Source organism: Lycium barbarum, chromosome 11 (genome assembly GCF_019175385.1).
Source record: "Lycium barbarum isolate Lr01 chromosome 11, ASM1917538v2, whole genome shotgun sequence".
Lineage (NCBI taxonomy): Eukaryota > Viridiplantae > Streptophyta > Magnoliopsida > Solanales > Solanaceae > Lycium > Lycium barbarum.
The window spans coordinates 72,231,110-72,251,185 of record NC_083347.1 but is presented as its reverse complement, the minus strand read 5'-3'; the positions used below and the strand labels follow the sequence as shown (position 1 = coordinate 72,251,185).

The window sequence follows — 20,076 nt, the reverse complement described above, 5'->3', positions numbered from 1 at the left end:
CCATTCATAACATAACAAGGAGATGAATTCTTACCTTTCCTTCACAACTTCTCAACTTAGCTAAGGTTGAAGTTTTGCACCAAAGAGTAATTCTCTTGCTTCAACAATTATACCATGTTGGAGAGCATCTTTGAATTAGTAGAAATACTATGAGAAACAGATTTTTGGGGCAAGATTTTTGGTCTTCTCTTTCTCCTCCTTCTTGGCCGAATTGGCCCCTCCTCTTTCTTCTTCTTCTATATTTTTTCCTTTCCTTTCCTTTCTCTACAACTTCTTGATTTAAAAAAAGATGACCTCTCCTATCTATATATATATATATATATATATATATATATACTTGGCTTCTTCAAGCATGTGAGAAGCACATGCTCTCTTTATTCATTTATTTTTCTAGAGCTTTCTTCCTTTTTCTTGAATTCTCTTAAATAAAAGATGACTTGCTTGTTTCATTTTAGCCACCACTTCTTTATATATACACTTAGGCCCCTCAAGTAAGAATGTGGACACTTGGCCATCCTTTCTTTCTCTAGAGACTTCCCTCTTTTGTTTTTTTGAATTTTTCTTAGAATAAAAGATGACCTAATATCTTGCCATGTACACTTTGGTCCCTCAAGAACTTTCTTGAACACCTTGTGAAATTTCCATTTTGCCCCTCGACTTTCCTCAATATTACCATTTTGCCCCCAGCCTTCTACATTATTTCCATGAACCATTTTGCGAATTCCTCTTTTTACCCTTAACCTTTCTCAATATTTCCATACCATAATATTCATAAATAATATTCACAACCAACTTGTACATTAGAAAAATTTTGGAAGATGGTCATTCCCTTAACTTTACCACGACGACCTTGAGATATCCAAACGTATAAAATACGGGATATAACATCCTCCCCCCCTTTAGAACATTCGTCCTCGAATGTTCGACTGATCGTGTGGGGTGTCATAATACTTCGGGAGGATCCCTTTTTATAGTCGTTCTTCTCTTTATGCCCATTCCTTATCCTTTACCTTATTCTCCTGGGCATTTACACGAGCCCTCATTTACTGTCGTAGGTTTCCTAATCCACTGCACCAACTCGTTTCTACTTCTTTCACGTATCCTCATGATAGGCCGATGTGCTTCAAACTTTGGCTTCAGGCTAATTTGGTTTCCTTCCTTTGGGCTTGAAACCTATAACATGTTCTCCCCCCCTTTAAGGGATCCCTTATATGCCAACAGTCCTTTTATGAAGTCTTCGTCTATTCCTTATTCCTCACCTTCCTTCCAACTCTATGCCTAACATGTCGAGAACTTCTTATCCTAAGTTCTTCTTTTACTTTCTGCCTATGTCGTCATTTGTCCACATTCCCATACCTTTCTATCCACTATTCGTCCTTTCACTTATTTAGCTCACTTGCTCGCAATTCTTCTTTAACTACGTGTTTATGTTGTAGCGGTGCGTCCATACTTTTCAAGCGTCCCGCTACTATTTTTCTTAGCACCGAATCCTTACAACTTTAACTCTCTCTATCCTTGTTCACCGAATCTTTTGTTACATTAATATAACTACACATTTATTCTTTCATAGATCTCTCGCCCCAACATCATCGCAAACCTAAGCTTTCTTTCTCTTACTTCGTATCACCCTACTCGATTGATGCCTTTTACACTGTAGCCTCAGTTGCTGGGACTCACATGTCCACCGATACAATCATATATGGAATACACTACACCTTCATATATATATATATATAATTACTATCTACTAGTCCACAAAATACTTCCAAACGCTATTCAAGCTTAGCCTAATTCCAGGGCTGTGATGCATTTTCGGTCTCTTCACCGAGCTAGTCTGCCTCGTCCTACGTGTCTTCCTATGGTCTCCAACCATCCCGTATATCCTAGTTTTCCTTAGACTACCCTAGCTTTTCATTTGTCTCTTATGTCTCAATTTATAGAATTTCTTGCCAACTTCCCAGGGGGTCACCCATCATGGAATTGCTCCTACCTGTGCACGCTTAACCCAAAAACTTCACTGGAATTCGGTGCCTTAATGTTGATATTTTCGCGTCCGCTTCCTCACATCACCTTTATTACCTAACCTAGGGCCAGTCGAAACTTTACAGCTTCCGAGACGTTTTCGTAATACGTCCTCTCTTTTACAATGACTGTTTTTCCCTTTTCATTTCCCGGTGTTCACTTTCCGCCTGTGCGTATGACTATTTCCTGTCTTGCTCCCAGCTTCACGTAACGGAACAAACATATCCATCCAGTCTTACCTCTTTTGACCTTCCATAGCCTTACTCAGCTGTCTCCGTCGATACTGAGCGCCTGCTGAAATCAGCGGTTAGTATAAGGGATTTCATTTCCTATGACTTGGCGCTATCGCACGATCTAAGACAGAAAGAAGGTCAACATTCCCTAGATGCCCCGCAGCCTCCTGTTTATAAATGTGGCCGGCTTCACACTCATAAACAGGACTCTACTGGACATGACTTTGCAGACAACCCTTAGACCGACCTGCTCTGATACCACTTTGTCACACCCCGATCTTACTAGGGTGTGATAGGCACCCGACCCCATATCTGGAGCCGAGCGAACCCGCTGACTCTCTTATTACATATATAAACTCTTGAATCAATTAAGAATAAAATACATAGTAAGCTCTCCATTTTTTTATTTTTTTTTCATAAGTAAAGTCTATCATCATATGGGACCCGTGACATGAAACATAATAACATATCGACTGGCGAAGCCGTCTACAAAGCTGACACTCTATACCCACGACTCTGTCTGCAAAGTCTCTAACATCGAACAAACATCATGGCTCATATACTCTGACTCGGCAGCACTCCAGAACAAGTGGAGCCTACCAACTCTGCTGGAATATCTTCTATGCTAGCTTCAGCTCATCTGGGTGTACCTGCGCGGCATGAACGCAGCCCCCGAAGAAGAGGGGTCAGTACGAGCAATGTACTGAGTATGTAAGGCATGAATAGTAACATAAGATCATAAAAGAAAGACATGAAACACAACATAGAGAAGGGATGTAACCTGTACCTCTGTTTGCCTCTTAAGACATGTATCATATAAGTTAACTTTACCTCTAGAAATAACACATGGAAATCTCAAGTAAACTGCCCGACCATGTAGGTGCGGTGTGATGCTGCCCGACCATATAGGTACGGTGTAATGCTGCCCGACCATATAGGTACGGTGTAACTCTATCTAAGCATATCATGGGGTAAAGGAGTAATCTGTATATCTGAATGCCCCTTAGGGCGGATGCCATGCATGCTAGCTTTAAAAAAAACGTATAAATATCTGTAAGTAATCTGCCCGACCACATAGGATGGTGTGTAAACTGCCCGTCCGTATAGGAACGGTGTATGAGCCCGCGTCCAGGCCTCCCGCGTCCGGGGTATAAACTGCCCCTTAGTCGGCCACAACCACATCATACATATTTCCATGGATTTTTCATCTATTTCTATACATTACGACAACCAAAATACTCATAACATTAATCCATCATCTCCATACAACACAACACACACACGGCCAAACATCAAGCATATGCACGGCCACACACAACACTACATATTTTTTTTCATGAACTTTCATCTTTTTTTTTTTTTCATGCATTACAACAACAACCAACCTACTACATAAATTTAGTTCATTATACTTACATACAACAACACATACAAGGCCACACACACACACCATGTACGGCTACAACTTCAACATCCATATTTTCTTATGAATTCTATTCTTTCCCACATACTACAACATACCAAACCATTCATAACATAACAAGGAGATGAATTCTTACCTTTCCTTCACAACTTCTCAACTTAGCTAAGGTTGGAGTTTTGCACCAAAGAGTAATTCTCTTGCTTCAACAATTATACCATGTTGGAGAGCATCTTTGAATTAGTAGAAATACTATGAGAAACAGATTTTTGGGGCAAGATATTTGGTCTTATCTTTCTCCTCCTTCTTGGCCGAATTGGCCCCTCCTCTTTCTTCTTCTTCTATATTTTTTTTTTCTTTCCTTTCCTTTCTCTACAACTTCTTGATTTAAAAAAAGATGACCTCTCCTATCTATATATATATATATATATATATATATATATATATATATATATATATATATATATATATATACTTGGCTTCTTCAATCATGTGAGAAGCACATGCTCTCTTTATTCATTTATTTTTCTAGAGCTTTCTTCCTTTTTCTTGAATTCTCTTAAATAAAAGATGACTTGCTTGTTTCATTTTAGGCACCACTTCTTTATATATACACTTAGGCCCCTCAAGTAAGAATGTGGACACTTGGCCATCCTTTCTTTCTCTAGAGACTTCCCTCTTCTTGTTTTTTGAATTTTTCTTAGAATAAAAGATGACCTAATATCTTGCCATGTACACTTTGGTCCCTCAAGAACTTTCTTGAACACCTTGTGAAATTTCCATTTTGCCCCTCGACTTTCCTCAATATTACAATTTTGCCCCCAGCCTTCTACATTATTTCCATGAACCATTTTGCGAATTCCTCTTTTTACCCTTAACCTTTCACAATATTTCCATACCATAATATTCATAAATAATATTCACAACCAACTTGTACATTAGAAAAATTTTGGAAGATGGCCATTCCCTTAACTTTACCACGACGACCTTGAGATATCCAAACGTATAAAATACGGGATATAACACTCAATTTCTCACAACTTCATTTTTCAGTTTGTCTAAAGAGAAGTGGGTTTTAAAGCTATGTTGTTGCCCCATTTATCTTCTCTGTTCGTCTGTACTCGAGAAATAGGCTCCTTCAGGCTAGGATGACTCAGTATAAAGGTCTATTGGGATTCCAGACCAATGATAGGGGAGGCGGAGTCCATTTTGGACTTCTGAATGTTGTTTGCTCATAGAAAATTAGAAGAAGAGGAACTAGCATATGTCATATAGCAGCATTGTACTTAAACAAGTTAAGAAACCCACATATGGACCCAATATCTTCAAATAATATTGGGTATATGGTGATATACATAGAAAACCGCAATTATGCACTCAAAGTAGTACTAAACATACAAGAAACATACAAAAGAGAGTTCATTTATATATACTTAAAACAAGAACTAGGAAAGTGTAAAACACCAAAAGATTTGTAATAAGCAAAAGCATAATTGGGAAGTACTTGCACATTGATTTCAAAGGAAACATGCTAAGGATATACATTATATACCATATGAATATACCAGTTTCACAAAAACTTGTATATTTTCCATGGAAAGCAATCATTTCAAATAAGAGCTAAGTGTCATAGCCTAATGTTCTCCAATCCCTTTTCTTCACTTTAACTATTTGTACACTTACGGAAATATGACTAATTATTGAAACAAATTTCATACCTAAACCAAGATTCTGGACTTCATTAGTGCAGAACGATTCAAGCACGTTATTACAACCAACATTTCACACAAGTATAAGATCTCATATATGTATTCTGAGCATCCTAAATAGAGAAAAAAAGATGACAGGAGAGGGAAAAAGGGAGTAGGAGTAGAATTTTTATCATTTAATCTTATGAAATGGTGACTGACTTCCAAACTTCAAGTAGCATAAAAATTGTGCAACTTCCTGTTTTGTAACACATGAACAAAAGCAGATGAGAAGAAACAACAAGGACACATTATTTGATTCAAATAAGAAAACAGTGACGAACAGGCAAAGACAGCTTATACAGATTTTGAAGAGTTAAGAAAAGGTGATCATAATAAGATCAATTTTCTTCATTCTTTCTAAAACAGAATTGAACTCATACTTGTTCCTTTTATCTTTTCAAAACAGAAACTAAGAACCATTAGGGTCATAACACATAGGTTTCACATACATATAAAACTATGGGGATTCCACATCTCAAAGGACATAATGAGCATTTCATACACAGGAGCAGCCATGATGAGGCTGAGTGAATTACTCAAAGCCTCATCCTGAGCTCAACAGTACTAGTAATCAACTCAATTACATTCTAAACTAAGACGGAAACCTCAAATAAGATAAAAAAAAAAGACAAGGCATAAGTGAAAAAGAGCTGATCAATTATTGACTTCTGAGTTAACGAGACTTTTGGGATTATTGTTGGTTTTATTAGTTCCGTACGGTCGATTATAACTTGGTAGGGTGTCTTGTTCGGTTCCTCAGTCACTCGCGGGCATTTTGGTCTTTGGGTTGGAAATTTGATTTTAAGGGTTTGGGGATTGACCGGGTCAAGATGACCTCATTTGGGAATTCCAAGGGTGCGGATGCATTCCTAGCATTTTTTAAAGTAGGCTGCATTCTTGGTTTGTATCCGAGATATCACAGATGAGCATCGGATTTTGGGTCGAAGTTAATGAAAAATAAGAAATTTCTAGTTTCTAGTGTTCGCATGTACAGACCTGGTATCTCCTCTGCGGGCCCGCCTATACGAGACTTGGCCCACAGATGCAAGGTTTTGATGTGTCAAACGAGTCCGCATCTGCGGATATTTCTACATAGATGTGAGGCCGCATCTGCGGGAATGGGCCCGCAGATGCAAGGTCCCTGAAAATCAGTTTGTTAAAATCCCCAAATTCAATCCATATCTTAGCATTCAAAAACATGAGACCTAAAGTGAGATTGAGGGATGATTTTGTGGATATTCCTTGGGATTCATCATTGAGGTAAGCTTCCTGCTTTCCTTTTTTCGTTATAATATGTTTATTTAAGGGAATCTATGGTAGAAATCATGTGTTAGCTTGAGGGTTTTGGGTTAAGAAGCCTGATATAATTTGGAAAACTTCATTTAATCTTTTATGGCTTTTGTTGAGGAATTTCCTAGATTCTAAGTATTTAATCATTGGGTAACTAGTTCCTAAGCTTGAAATTGCTCATTTACTTAAGATTTTGATTATGGAAATTGAGGGTATTCTCCAAATTGGGGTTTTTTTTAATATTGATGAAATTAAGGATCAATTATGGTTAGAATTGCATAAAACTTGAGGTATTGACCATTTAGACTTAGGTAACCTAATTTTCTGTTAAAATTCCTATTTTACCCTTCTGAGCTTGGGGTTCCCTTTTAAGGGTCATTTTTTTTTATTTCAGTTGGTTTATATGGCTCTATGGGAATGATTAGCCTCGTAACCTAATGTAGTATAATATTTTGCTAGACTTTGATCGTTCAGAAGCTCTTCAAAAGAGAAGACTCTAGCGGACTAGTTCGTGGCACCTGCTCGGCTTCAAGGTAGGTTAGGTTTACTTATGTCTAAACTTCGATTAGCGAATCATATATGTATAGTAGTGATTGATGGGGAAAGAATGATAGGACTTCGGGCATGGTGTGGAGTTGTATTCTGACTATGTTGGTATTATCAGTTGTTATGTGGGCTTGTCTCCATACTTGTGTTTTTCATGCATTGATGTGACTCTCTCTGGTTCTTGTTTTGTCACTTATCTCTTGATCTTATGAATTATGGAAGGGTTGATAAGGATAACAAGGATTATAATTTGCATTCATGGTAATTATCATGGCTTTTATACATGTGTTGTTGATGAGGTTGAATTATGCATAGCATACATTCCATATTCATGTGATATTAACTTGTCATGATTGCATTGAAATGATGATAATGAGAGAGTGGAGTCTCTGAGGTCTTTGCTGGAGAACGTAAAAGAGAGAGAGAGTGCCCGTAATATGAGGTAACATACCAAAGCGGAAGAGAGTCCTCGTGATCTGAGGTACATACTGGAGCGAGCATGGTACATGGACTTAGCGGGTCCCCCATAGGTCATGACTATTAAGACATTGTCCTTAGTATGTGTGTACAGTATTGAGAGGAGGCCTAGGGGGCATTGCATTGCTTAGCATATTATTACAATTATACGGCATCATTGCATGGCACATGATTTATTGATTGTGGTTGTTGATGTACTAAGATATTGTTGTTGTGGAGACTCAATTAATGACTTGACAATACTTGTAGATTAGACGATCCACCTAGGCTTATGACTTGAGTTATGAGATTCATTGTGTCTTTCATTAAGGTGTGACTTTTCTTATTGTTATTGTTGTGTGTCGTGACGATTGCTTATCTATTCTATCTATTGAGTTTTGTCTATGTGTATGCTTGATCTAATCATTGTCGACATATGATACCTACGAGTACGTGTGTTTGTACTCATACTACACTTGTTGTACTTTTTGTTGAGTGCAAAGTTTGCTGCAGTTCTTGTCCTCGCAAGTGATTCCAAGGCTACCTGACAAAGATTCTGGGGTGAGCTACTTACTAGATGTGCCACCCGGGGACCTTTCCTTTATATATCTTTCTATTCGTACTCTTGAGACAGTATTTTGACTTTTGAGACTTGTATTATCTATCAGACTATGTATTTATGTATTGGTGGCCCTTGACTGGTTAAGACTAGATTTTAGGGGCTTTTATGTGTTAGTACTTCCGTACCGTTTATTTATATATATATTCAAGACAGTTAGTGTGCGATCTTCTTATTTCAGCTTAATGAATGTTAATTTAAAATAGTTAGGCTAAGGGAAGGGTTCACCCACCAGGGGGTTTAGTGTAGGTGCCCTCGTGATACCACGAGTTGGGCTGTGACAAGTTGGTATCAGAGCCTTAGGTTACCAGTCTTACATGTACAAGAGCAATGTCTAGTAGAGTCTTGTGAATCGGTACAATGAGCTCCGTACTTATCTACGAGAGGTTATAAGATATTTAGGAAACTTCCATTCTTTCATTCCTTTCGTGCTACTTTATTCAAATTGGTATCTAGATGATCTAAATTGGTATCTGAATCTATTCTTAATCTCTCACAGATCGTGAGGAACGGTTGCGAGAGACAAGGTATCAGCACCAGCCGCCAGAGGTCGAGGTTGTGGCTGATCTAGAGGCTATGGTAGATGTCGAGAGGCTGCACCGGCATGGGATAGAGTGCCCGTGGCCGGCCAAGCCTGAGCCAGATCGTTGTCGCCTGAGCCAAAGTTAGAGCATGAGCATAAGCCCATGGATAAGGAGGAGCTGGGACCAGCCCAGAGTCAGCCCAAGGTTATTGCTACCCCTGTACTGCAGGATGCCATGGTTCATATCTATAGCCTTCTTGAGGGATTGACCTAGGCGGGTGGCCTTCCAGCCACTCCAAATAGTTTTCAAACCAGAGCTAGGGGACAGACCCTAGAGCAATATGAAACCCATGGAGCACAGCCTGCCACTACCATTGCATCCCGTATTAATGAGATTCCACAGCCTACTTTTTCTTCAAGGCCCGTTTCTGGCCCGATCATGACCCATGAGGAGTAGGATCTATTTGCGAGGTTTACCAAGATGAGACCGCAAGAGTTTTATGGTATCCCCGGAGAGGACGCTTATGAGTTTATTGTTGATAGTAATGAGAGGTTGCATAAGTTGGGATAGGTTGAGTTGCACGGGGTTGATTAAGTTTTCTTCCAGTTGCGTAGGGATGCAAAGTTATGGTGGAGGTCCTATATTGAGTGTTGATGTGGCGTGATTTTACGCCACAATCGATGCTTTTCTGCTATAAGTTTTACTTGTTTTTAAGCAAGTCTATGTGATTTTACGTGATTTTTAGTGTTTTTCAGGAAACGGAATAGATTCGGAATGAAAACAGTTGAAAGTGCAGAAGTGGTCGTAAACTCTGTTTACGGTCCGTATTCTTAAACACGGGCCATATTCCATGGGCGTATTAAAGAATAAGAAGAACCAGAAAGGCAGGCTGACGAAATGGTGATTTACGAACAACTTTTACGGACCGTATTCCACTTTACGGTTCGTATTTCAAAGCGTATTTAACCATTCGAGCATCTGGCAGAAAGTCGGAGTTTTGGAAGTTGAAAGACGACTGGGCAGTTTATGGGCCGTAAACCAATTTACGGTCCGTATCTCAAGAGATTGACGTTGCTCAAAACTGGAAGGAAGACTTGGTCGTAAACTGGTTTACGGTCCGTATTTTACTTGACGGTATTTCATATCGACGGGGACCAAAGTGCAAATCTGCAACTTTCACGTTTTCAGAACCTATAAATAGTCATTGTAGGGTTTTAATAGTTATCAGTTATTATTTTGACTTTTGGCTTAGAACATTAAATACTCTCTAGTTTTTGAAGGTTCAAACATCAAATCAAGTATTATCAATTCCTCTTTTCTTCCAAAGTAAGCAATTATGAATTCTTCAATTTTTTATTTCTTGTTCTTTGTCTTGAGTAGCTAAATTCCCTTACTAGGGTTGTGAACTCAATTATGGGTGTTGTGTAATTGGGTTATGATTGATATACACATAATGGACTATTAGGGTTTATTTATTCTTCATTCTTCATTCATAATTAATGGTTGCAAACATTGATTAAAGTCATAAACCTTGATTTATTTGGGAAAATAATTAAGGTTGGTAAGAATAAATAACAAGGACTCAAAGCTTTAAACTTTATTTAATAAATTCACTTAGGAATAAGAAGAATTTACTTGGCATGATTAATCGTTCTTCATAGTTACTTTCTTATATTTGGAAAAATCATAGAAAGAGATAATCTTTATTTATTGGGAAATAGTAGAGATTCATATAGAGATTAAGTGCATTCATATAATGATCCATTAGAAGTATATCAAGATCAATACCCATGATCATACACTCTATCTAATGGGGACACAACCTTAGTTTCTTTTACCATAAATTTCCACCAAAGCAAGTAGATAGCAATTAGTCATAAAAAAACCAACTATTACCAAAACCATCGGATTAAGACATTAGACCTAAGCTTAGCATCCTACGACTTTAGTAACCTTTTCACACCATATTCCCTGTGAGATTCGACCCCAACCTTGCTGGGTTACTATATTTGACAACGTCCGCGTTATACCATTAATAGGTGTAATTTGAGCGTATCAAGTTTTGGCGTCGTTGCCGGGGAATACGGTTTTGAAATTACTAAATAGTGTTTGCTTTATTGAAGTCTTTTTGCTTATTCCATCACACCTTGTGAATAGTTGTATAGTTGTATTCTGTGTGTTATTTTATTTTATTTTAAAAAAAATGGCGTCTTTCCATCAAAACTTGTTTAGTAGTGATTTTTATTGTGAGCATTGCCAAATTGGTGAGTTTAAACTCATGATGGAGTGCCTGCTAGGTGAGGGTAACGAAAATCAAAAAGCCTTAGAAGAATACTTGGAAACTAGTATCCAACTTGGGTTGATGACAGACGAAGAAAATCCTCCATGGGTAAATCATTATGAACTCCCCAATGCTCAAGATGAAAGGATAAATCATGAAGATGAGCTTATTGGGAATGCCAAAGAAAAAAATAAATTGGAGTCAACCATTGTTCTAAAAAATCTGGTTGGTGTTGACTCCAATCCGGGGGAAAAAGAGGATGTCGTAATTCAGGAAGTTCAAAAGCCTTATATTTTGCAATTCGAAAATTCAAGAAGGCAGAACGGCATTACTCACTTGAAAGCCAAGAAGTTTAAGACGAAAAATATTTTACTTGACGTGATCATCTATTTACCACCCCCCGCTGCTCGTGGTCACAAACTTGAATCCAAGTTAGGTGCTCAATTCATAAGCTCCAAATGGCGAGAAAAGCGGCACAGTTGGTAACCGTCGTGCCGCGACATTAAATCAAGCGCTTGGTGGGAGGCAACCCATCGTTTATAAATTTTTAGAATAATTTTTTAATTATTTTTTTTACTAATATTAAAAAAAAAATTGGGGTGGAAATGTGCAGAAGAAAAGGAAGATTGTTGTTATGGTAAGCAGAGATGACTATAGCACTCAGTGCTAGCAGGTATGCCTAAGATTTTTCGTATGCTTATGTGATGCAGTGAGGACACTGCAAATTTTTTTGTTGGGGGTGGCTATCTGGTATTGTTGTATTGTAAATATGTATTTAGGACCCTATTGTCGTATTGTAAATATGTGTTTAGGACCCCCCCCCCCCCCCTGGCTTTTCTTTGCCAGAGTTCTTTTCCTGAGGGGTTTTATATTTTTTGTTGAAACTGGCATGTTTAGGATGTTGCTTAGGTTGAATAGAGTAGTTATGACTTATTTGGTGTTACTCTGTAACTGATGGCATGTTGTTATGGTTGTTGGAAATTTTGGACCCCTCGAAAAAAAATGCATACTTAGAACAGTTATTGGTTGACATGATTGATTCTTTATATGACATTATGATTATTGGGGTATTATGTGTGATAAATGACTACTTAGGAGGTCACAAGTGTAAAAATAATTGTCCTTATGCCAATGTGTGTGTGAGGTGTTAGTTTGGTTCTGTTTATGCATGTATTATCTAGAACTTGCCCGGTTGGTCTTGTATGAAATCCGAAAGTTAGTTTGGTTGTGAGATGATCTTAGGCTTTCTTTGTGTAAATAGTCACTTTTCCTAAATAAGCCTTACCAAAATTCCAAAATATCCCTAGTTTCCCTCTGTGAGCCTTTTGACCTTTTTCTTGGCTAGCCAACTATGAAATCTTACCCTTTTGAACAATTAATCCATCTTCGCACCCGTTCCTCCTTGATGCTACAAGATAGATGAGGCAAAATGCCTAAGTTGGGGGTGAATTAAATGTGGAGTAGATGTTAAAAACATAAGTTGGGGGTGGTGGAGTTTTCTAGTGGGAATTCGATGTGGTAGTTGCATATAAAAAAAATTGAAAAAAAGAAAAAAAATTAGAAAATTGTAACACAAAAAGATTTGCAAGTTGGATAGGAATAAAACCACATCGAGGTCGAAAACTTGAAACAAAATAAAAGGGGTTGGAAAGAAAAGGGGTGAATTAAGGTGAAGAGATGTTGTAGTGTTCAAGGAGGGGAAAGTCACTAATATCCAAAAAGTATCCTACCCGTCTGTAAGCCTACATTACAAGTCGAAACAAGTCCTAATGTGATCACAACTGAACAAGCCTAGGATGAAAACATAGAAAATAAGGGCAAGCCTATGGTATTTGCATGTGTAGATATGAATTTCTTTGTGAGTGTGAGTGTGAGTGTTTTTCTTTTCTCTTTCGTCTTTGTCCCATTCTTGTTATATATATGTGTGTTGGGACATTCTTTGGTCTATGTAAGGGCATAAGGATGAGAATTGAGCAAAATAAAGTGACCGCCTAAAGTAGTGTTTGTGTGCATCATAATGTGTTCGATAATGTAATGTCATGCATTGAAGCTTCATTGTTAGTCATAGCGTTCTTGAGTTATGTATATTGCTTTAAAATAGAAAATTAGGGCGGTCCTTTGAAGAAAAACATGCATGACAGTAGTTCAGAGTCAAAACCAATCACTACAAGAAAAAAGGCCTTTAGCGAGGGGAAATTCGGTCATTAAAAGTCAAAATCCGGTCGCTAAATGTCAAGAACGACCATAAAAATACCGGTCGTCACCGGTCATTAAAAGCTCCGACGTTAAAAGTCAACGACCGGAAATCCGGTCGTTAAAGAACATTTAACGACAACATAAATTCCCGTCGTTATATGTCCTTTTCAGCGACCGGTTTTTCCCTTCGCTAATTTGTCATCCGGTCGTTAAACCTTTTTTACCAATAACTAATTCAACCTGCAGAAGTACTTTTAACGACCGAAATTCCTTTCGTTAATCGTATATCACTTTCAACACCAATACTTTTAACGACCAAATTCTTAGTTGTTAATTGCCATTTAAATATTTGATATTATACAAAAATTTATACTACTGATTAATAATAATTATTTCATGCACAAACACATCTGAAAAAATACTAAATAACAAATATTCCATATAAAACTTCGTTGTTAATACAAAGAACTAATTAAAGAAAGATATACCATATCCAAGTTATATGACATCTTATCAATGACGAAAAAGAGAAAATTTGCAGCATATATGCATAAGATATTGTCTTTAAACCTCCCCTAACGAAATAAAAATCCCTCTTGAACTTCAACTTGCTCCTTACTTTCATGAACGATAGATTCTTCCATCTTCAAATTCTTGAACTGTAAGGAAAAAACAAGTTTATGCCAGTTTAGTAACAATAAACTCTTAAAGAAGAAACATAATTCCTCAAACGTATTTACCAGGATGCAAAACATTAAAGTTTCTAAAAAAGCATGTGAACAATAACTTATATATCTATCGCATAGTCCCAACAAAATTAGATGATTTCCAAAAATAAAGATAGAGAATTGTGTCCTAGTGAATAACTGGTTTATCTTTTTAGAGTAATGTTCAGGAACCTAAACTTTATACGCACACTTGAACTTCATTATCCATTATTAATGAAGGTGAGACTTCTATTGTCTAATTCAAAGTTTTGGAGCTTTGCATGATTATGGCATGATTATAATATATGAAACTCAGGTTGTTGCTTCTTGCACCCTCAAATTTTGACTTTAAAGAAGAAAAAAAGACGGTGAGCGTAAATCTTCCCCATTGATAACTAAGACAACGAACTTTACTTGCAGATAGATTCTGAAATGACAAGAGCGTAAATTGAAAGAAGAACATCAAACATTGAAAGAAGAACAACAAACATAGATATCACTGCCGCACTTTGGACCAATATGGAGCTCTAAAAAGACGGAGACATAGTACAAACGTGAAAATATTCCACTTCAAGCATCCAGTATCCTCATCTAAGTCTAGGGACACTATAAGAGCAAACAAAAATTTACTTCACTTAAAGTTCAAAAGAACTGGAAGTCTTCGACAAAAGCTTTGAAGTTACTTACAAAAAAGATGCATACTTTCAAATCAAAATTTGCAAATCAGAAAATTTACTGATAGATAAAAATTATTTGAAAAAGGTATCAACTATTTGGTCCAACTAACCCATTGCTTTAAAATGCATGCATATAATAAAATCATACTTTAGATTCGTCTTTGTTTAAAGGTATCAGTCAAAGGAACACCATACCGTAAGAAAATACATTACGGATGCACTTAAACTTTATAGTATACTTCAGGATTATTTTGTTAAATACTCACTTTTTACCATTCAAGTGAAGATATAAGAGCTTTGTCCAGAACATCCCTACAGTATAATCATTACTTCGACTGCATACTTAAAGGATCACTGTAAACAAAAAACATCCTTCAAGTTTTTAGAAATGAGCTGGTTTCAGTCTGTCATTACCCATGGTTATAAAACTAATAGAACGCTACAAAATCACATACAAGGCAGGTGACATTTGTAAAAAATACCAAACTTTGCAACTCCATTCCAGATACACTGATTCTTAACTACAAACAGAAGACATCAGAGATGTTTGAAGTTGGTACTCATAACACTGCTAAAACCACTAGATCATGCTTTCAAGTGATGCTTATAACTATTGAGTTGTAATTGAGCATGATGATGATGAAGGTAAGGTTTAAAGAGATGAATCTTTTAAATAGTTCTAGAATGTTACTATATATTAAAAGGTCCGACCAACTCATCCTTTTCACGGGCAACAGCTACCAGCCAACATGAACAATTAAGAGATGTTGCAGAAAAGTTACATAAACACAGTAATTGAAAAATCGCCAAAAACACATTAAAATCCTTTTCGCCATTATTATACATCTTTTTCACTAGTATTATTCACCAACAAAGAATCATAGTTAAACCCACAAACACCAACAAACTTCAGAAGTTATGTAACAAGCTTCTTCCAACGCATTCTATTTTAAAAAATGGACTGATACTCCATTAACTGCAGAAAGTAAAGCAGAACCAGAAACGCAGAAAATGCTAAAACATGCAGCAGAAAATACAAAATACCGCAACAAATTAATTTCAGAAATGCCTGTAGAGACCAAAGTCCGAGAAACTACAAAAATAAGAAAATACCCTAAATATTGCTTCATATCATATATTCTTATTCAACAATATTTACTTTGTTACAAAACCAACTTTTTTTCCTAATTGACTGTCTACCATAATTTTTCCTTCAAGAGAGGAATTATGTTTCCTACATCCACCCGTTTAAGTAGTATAGACTTAATACTTTGTGTTGTTTATGTTTACTCTGAGTTTCTTAAGTATCAGAGTTGATCCTTTACCTGCTATAGAGCTTGTTTGGATTGACTTATTTTAGATGCTTTTAAGCCAAAATATCTTTTAAGCACTTTTGTAATGTTTGGATTCGATAAAAAAGTCCTTTTAAGAACATTTTATTTATGCCAAAATAACAAAAATAAGTCAAAAGTCATAAGTTAGAATTTCTAACTTATGACTTATAAGCTATAAGCAGGGGCGGAGCCAAGTGTTACGAAGGGGGTTCACTCGGCAGAAAATTACAGTGTATATTGAAGGTTAAAATTATTTTTTTGTATATATAGTAGATGTTGAACCCCCTTGGCTTCTTCGTATTTTTGAACCCCCTTACTGAAAATTCTGGCTCCGCCACTGGCTATAAGCCATAAGTCCATCCAAACAGGCTCTATACTGTCAAGAAAAAAAGGAAACTTTAAGAGTAATGATTTGAAGTAGTTGAAAGGTTTAATTATAACAAGTTTAATGTATTAAAGAATCAAAATCCACTATTTTCCCGAATTTAGTAACACAATGATAGTGTTTTTCAGTATATCATTTCCTCCCTTAAATTGTTTTCTTGATCATTTACTTATTTCTTAATCACGTTGCATGTGTATTCCTATATCTACGTATGTGGAGGCTAAATCTAATTTATTGTTCGTCTCATAGGATGTCCTCTGAACTTTCATGTTAATGGTGGTACTTATACCATCCTTTTTCTTATTCTTCTATAATGAAGTTCTCTAGTTCTCCTGCCACTGACATTGTTGTCTTTGTTTGAGGTTGTTTAAAGAATTAAACTATCAGTTTAGTTCTGATTCATGTGTGTGGAGGAGTTGTTTATTGGATGCAGGGACTGTTATTTTGTCATTTGTGAATTTGAGCGGTTAGCCATTTTGATGAGCGAATCACTCTTCAATAAGAATTTTTCTCCCCTTAAATTGTTCATGATGAAGAAAAATCATATTTTTTCTCAGTTAAATTAGCAATGAAAAAGGGGTGACTTCATCCAAAGTGGTGGAATTGAAAAAATCCATAGAGGAGTTGAAAAGAACTGATCTAGCAAAAAGTTAGAAAAAGAAGCAGAAACTTACCTTGGCCCCCAATTATACTTGCGTAAGTTAAAAAAAAAGGTCCTTTGGCAAAGAGTTCGGTGGAAACTGACTAAGATGATAAACAATACCTGCAAGTGAACCTCCCTCGACGTACAATTAGTTAGTAACACCATCAACAACAACCCATAAGTAAAAGAAAAAGAAGAATAAAGAAATAAGATGCACCATAGAACCAAATTCATTAATACACATACAAAACCAGAAACTTAGCTTGATGAGAAGAACACTCTAAGAATGTGTTTTTCTTATCAGTAGTAGTTGACAAGAGCCAGACCAACAGACGAGCAGGTTCGATGAGCGATGAGCGGTAACGAGAGAAGGCTGGAGTTCTTCTTTTAACACAACTATGTGTTTTGTGACTGAAGAATAAATTCCCAACTTTAAACAATCTACTCATTTTCCTCCTAAATATATACCTATTAACAAAAGAAGATTCAGAATGAAACATACTATTATACAGCAGCAGCTAAACTTATAACAGCCTTAAACCAGCACTTCAGCAGTTGGCAGCAGCAACTAAGGCAACAACAGTCTTTGATCATATCTGTTTGGAATGTGACTTGAGTTTCAGATGTCTCTTTGCATGGTATTTTCACAAGACATTGTACGGTAAAATAAAGGAGAATTCACTAACAGGTGGGGAGAAGGAGAAAAGCAACAGGCAATTAAAAGTACATATTTAAGTCATTTATGAAAAGCTAGTTAGTTCCAAAGATGAGAGCACGTCAAGGCTTTGAATTATAGAGAACATTACGTGCTCAAACTATATTTTACTTAGAAGAATCAAGCGTGGGAGGAAATATTTATTTTTGAGAAAAAACAGGTATATACGGCATGCTGCTAAGTTGAATTTCTCGTTAACTTAACATCAAATGTAAAAGAGGAATATCATCGAACCCTTAACAGTTATCAAGGATCATTGTTCATGCAAAAGATCACACATACACATTATTTTATCAATACTTTGATTATATGCTAATGTAGGCAAGTTGCAGCAGCTGTAAGCACTAAGCAGAAGCTATCAAGCTAAGGCAACAATACAAGTTACAACAGTCTAGCAACTAAGGCAAGAATTAGTAGCTGTAAGCGCTATGCAGCAGATAAGGCTAATTGCAGTCCATATAGAGAGATCATCTATTTTTTGGAGATGTAAGAATATAATCCTGTAAATGTTTTCAACTCATTTAGCTCTCTGGCCATGATAAACGTGATTTTGTATTGCAAATGTAGAGAAAATCTATCTAAGTATATTCCTAAAAGACAAGTCAAATCTTTATAAGTAAACATAGGATGGAAAAAGTAAAAATAATTCTATCAAAATACTGCAGCAGCTGCAGACATTAAGTTTATTAAGTTTGTTTTCTTTTTTTTTTTTTTGCTCACCTAATATTTTCTTCATTAAGCTATCAAACAATATTTTGGATTCATCTTGATTGTTCGATTGATATTCTCTTATTAGTGCAACAACTTAAATTTGTCGTGACCTGAACAACAAGAAAAGAAATAGGAAAAGCAGGAATGAGGAAATGTTAAATGATGCAGTTCACACCAACATATTTGTATCATATTATAAGGTAGAATTACACTCTTGAAGGAGGACAGATATTTTGTCCTTTTCAGCACATGCTACGACAAACTCAAACTACGAAAAAGATGATTTTAAAAACCTTGGAGAGGCAGCGCTCAGCTGGACCTTAATCCGATGGAAATAATTCAAACCAATAGGAAATTTGTAGCATTGAACTTGGTTCAAGAGGAGTACTCAATATTGACCCAAAAATAAAGTCACAAAAGGTATGTCTCGATATATTTGACAAACAGGGAGATCATTGGAATAACTAAAACAACTCAATTCCACAATTAGTCGTTGGGGATGGAGATCATTGATAACCTTAGAAATTATCAGATTAACAAATTTATTCAATAATAATCATCATATCCCCTCCTTTGATATTGAAGACCAAAGGAGGATTTGTTTTACTAACAACCCGTATATGCTAACAGGTTTTGACTTTAACAATATTTACTCTAATTGAAAAATCACAAATTAAAGTGGCATATGCGTAATCACCTTGCTAAAAAGGAAAAAAATACTAAGGCAGAAAAACAAGTAAAGGGAAAGTGGAAAAATAATACTGAAATGAAATTGATATTGTCATGCTTTTCTATTTTGAGTTAAAGAACATAAGAAAGGGGAAATATACCCAACTGCAATAGGAAAAGAGAAAAAAAATCTAAGATATTCTAGCACAAATACAAGAATCTAAACAACAAAAGCACTAAAACTAAAAAAGGATTACCTGATCCTTTGCAGAGAGCGGGGCGTTGAGGGGTTTGAAGATCACCTTCAATATTTATCAAATATACGATTCAATTCCACTCCGTTCAGTAGAATCGTACGAAACGGAAAAAAACTGAGAAAAGAGTTAGACTCGGCATAAATTGACTCGAATCCAAACAAAGGGCGTAGATGAAAAGAAAAGGAAAAAGAAACCTAGATGGAATCATAATAAATTCGGAATTGGGAGAAATCAGGCATTTCACAAAGAATTTCATAGTTAAAACATCAGAAACTTACCTTGATGAAAAGGAAGCCCCAAGAAACCTAAAGAGACCACGCGAAGTGTATCTCTGGTTGTTGATTTTTCTCTAACTGGAAATAGAAGAGAAGCACGCTGAGTGTATCTCTGTTTACGGAGGGTTGAGGAAAGGGGATGGGTGGAGAGACGTGGGTGTGAAAATAAAGAGGGAAACATATAGCGCCTTTTTTTTCTAATTATTATTTTAACGACTGGATATTAATATTTCTAACGTCCGGATATTATTCCGTCATGAATAGTAAACTAAAAATTGACTTTTAACTACTGGAAAAAAATTGTGTCGTTAAAAATACATTTTAACGACCGGATTCATGTCCCTTCGTTAAGAATTGGTCGTTAA

The 20,076-nt window shown here is 36.3% G+C and overlaps 1 long non-coding RNA gene across 1 annotated transcript; it reads right to left on the bottom strand.

Moving 5' to 3' along the window:
• Nucleotides 1-13,801: 13,801 nt before the first annotated feature.
• LOC132619082 (uncharacterized) lies at nucleotides 13,802-19,698 on the bottom strand. The gene is made up of 4 exons (XR_009574506.1): nucleotides 19,437-19,698; nucleotides 17,587-17,680; nucleotides 14,989-17,495; nucleotides 13,802-13,997 (listed from the first exon to the last, which is right to left on the bottom strand). It is a non-coding gene; the product is annotated as an uncharacterized LOC132619082 (long non-coding RNA).
• Between the last annotated feature and the right edge of the window lie 378 nt (nucleotides 19,699-20,076).